The sequence below is a fragment of the Anser cygnoides genome, chromosome 1, assembly GCF_040182565.1.
Source record: "Anser cygnoides isolate HZ-2024a breed goose chromosome 1, Taihu_goose_T2T_genome, whole genome shotgun sequence".
NCBI lineage: Eukaryota > Metazoa > Chordata > Aves > Anseriformes > Anatidae > Anser > Anser cygnoides.
In genome coordinates, this window is record NC_089873.1 from 177,236,438 (window position 1) to 177,239,631 (window position 3,194).

Genomic DNA, 3,194 nt, shown 5'->3' on the forward strand with positions numbered 1-3,194 from the left:
TCTTCCTGGAAATCTGTCCCACTGTTTTTATCATCCTTCTTTTACATTTTACATGAGACAAGGTTAATTGAGCCCAGGAAATGAATATGGTATGGTGAACTCATATATATGTCACTCAGCTGAGAGCAAGTAGCTAGTTTCCATGAAAAAAATCTTGATGTGAAAGAATTCAGATGAAAAGAGTGAGATGCTGATTTTGAGAGCCTACACACCTTGGAGGAATAAGCACCAAAGGGAATGAGTTTGAAAAGTGGTGATAAATTCCACTCCCTGTCTACGCTGGCAGTTAAACCATTCATCCAGTAAGCAGATCTTCAAATCTTGAGGCAATTGATGCTTCCTTCTCCCCAAACAGCAGTGCCTCTCTGACCTCCTAAGAGAGAAGCAGGATTTTGGTGACAAGAGTTATTGATAATTTTTTGCCTTTGCTCTTGAAATTAAGTCATTGTATCCAGAAGAGTCAAGTGACTAAAAAAAAAAAAAAAATAGTTCTCCAACAGTCCTTTGAGTGGGAGAGAAATGGAATTCTAGCTCTAGTTCAGAATAGATACGTTTTTTTTTGTGCCATTTGGTTACAAGGACAATGAAATAGGAATATTCCAATGGGAGTAAAGACCTGGAAAAAAAAAAGAAAAAAAAAAAAAAGCAGATTTTCATCTTTCCTACTAAATTCAGTAACAATTCAGAGAGAGTCACAAGTCTAAGTAAGTGAGAAGAGTCACTTACTCCTGCTTCACATCAGTGCCACCTCAGCAGGCAGGTGGAACATGCCCTTTTCTGTGGCTGTCATTAAGGCTGTGGACAGTGTTAGCCCAGGGCTGGGAATGGGCCTCCAACTCTTATGGAAAAAAAAAAAAAAGTGAAAGAAAAAAAAAAGTATTGTGTGTATTAATCAGATGTGAAAAAAAGTCATTCCCTTTTGATGTTTTTACCACAGCAATATTTTCAGACTTTTCTGGAAAAGTAGATAGCTCATTGACTTACTATCCTCTGATTAAACCAGAATCACATCAGAATTTATCTGGGCAATGGGCATATGTCTTTAGCAGCCAGCTCTAAACAAGCATGGCTACTTTCAGCAATAGCAAACTTTAAGCCATAGAGGAAGGCTGTATAGAGAGGCCTAAATTTTATACATTTATTTTTTGTGAGGTTTAGGCAGTGTTGAAAAGTGATGACCTAGATAACGGTCTGGGCTGTAGGCAAGTTTGGGCTTCTAAATCCAAATTAGACTGACCTTAAGTGATCTCTAAATTCTCTTAGTTTCATATTAGGCCTAAATCTTATCCTGCATCTAGCCCGTAAGTTCTTTCTTGGATCTAGTTTCCAATGTTAGGCCCTCAAAAAAGACTTTTTGTTTCTTTGAGTTTTGAACAGATTTTTTATTTTTTTATTTTTTTTCAAAGAAAGTGTTTCTGTATGGAAAACATCTGTGATGATTTATATATTTCTGTAGTAATCCCCTAATTCATTAGAAGCAGCATCTCTATTCAGATGATTACTATGTAAATGTATGTGCATAAATCTAAGGAAGTTAACTTTTAAAAGGGACAGACACTTTGTTTTTTAGAAGCATTTTTATTTGTAATGTTGTTTCCAGCTGTGATAAATAAAGGTCTGATTTGCAGTAGGAAATGGAGAAATTGAGACCCTGATCTTGTGCTGAATTCGAAGTGTGTAAGAGGTTTGCCAACATTGAAGATCAGGGCCCTAAAACCTGAATTCCAAGGGCTGACTTTTTTATTCTGCAGTGTTCAAATGGACTGCTTAAAAGACCTATAAATGCTTCATCTAGACAGCAGGGCACCATTTCAGGAACTGATTGCCCATTATAGTACTGACAATAAAATAGGAAAATACCCCAAGGGAGAAGGAGCAGGGCCTTATGACTTTCCCATTGAACTCAATGTGAAACTTATAATTTCCTGCCCCCACTTTGCAGGATGCGTCAGTTTCCAGTGGTCCTTGCATTATGCTCCTAAGCCTCTTTCAAAGAAATCTGAAATGAGGGGGTTTATTACAGTGGAAAACCAGACAAAATCATTGCAGAAATATGAGTCCCACTACAATAAAAGTTTCTTTGATATACACAAAATATATATTTTTTTCCTTCATATTGGCCCAGAATTGATCAGCTAGAAATAATACTCATTTTATTTACATGTTCTGTGCTAGATTGTGAAAATGTTCTTGCCATACATGAAAGTGAACATATCTGTTTAAGAGATCTAAAATTTTGTTCCTTTCAAAGATCTTTTAAAATGATCTCTGAAACAATACTGAGGCAGAACATAGCACACTCCTGTACAGATTCACACACTCTCTGTCATCAGAGACAAGAAACTGATATACACCCTCCTCCTCCCCACACTGAATCTCCTCCGTGAAACTTCCAGCTGTCTGCGGTTGCAGAGAGCACCTGTCTGGATAATGTGAAGGGATAAGGGAGTATGTTAAACAAGGGCAGAGGGAACTGGGGAGGGATGCAGGAGACACAAAGCTAATTGAAGCAAAGCATTTTATTAATCTAGAGTGCTGTCTCCAGGCATGCCTGAAATCTAAATAATGATACTGAACTTCAAAGGCTTTATTCTCCATTCCTTGTGCACTCACTACTCCAATTTAAGTCAATGGAACCTCCAAGTGTATAAAAAACAGAATCATGCTGTAAGCTGTAAAAATCAGTTAACAATAAAATCTTATACTGTTTACAAGAAAAAAAAAAAAAATCTTTATCTGGTCAATTCTTTTCTGTCTGTTGGTAGTATGGGTGGCCTGAATGTCAAGGTGTGTGATTCTGACTCTCTGGAGAGCCATATATAATCCTAGATTTCCTTTGAGACTTTATTGTTTTCCAAACAATTTGTTCTGCTGATGTGTTCTGCTGCTGTTGGACATACATAGCACATCAAGTATTTGAGTAGAATTTGGCTACACAGTTGTGTAGCTTCTCAGGTGTGCTTGGGGATTTGGCTTGTGCATTTTAAAACTCTTCTGTTGCATCTTTGCATCTTGAATTATGTTAGTTTAATTATGTGAAAATTAATTACTTGATGGTATCATAGTGTTCTGAACTGTAAGGTATTCTGAACACGATTGTTATTAAATATAATATACACTATTTTTATCTCATGTTTATTTTTCAAAATTCAAAGAACCGGTTTTCTTCTTCCTTAAGGTATTTCACTTACACA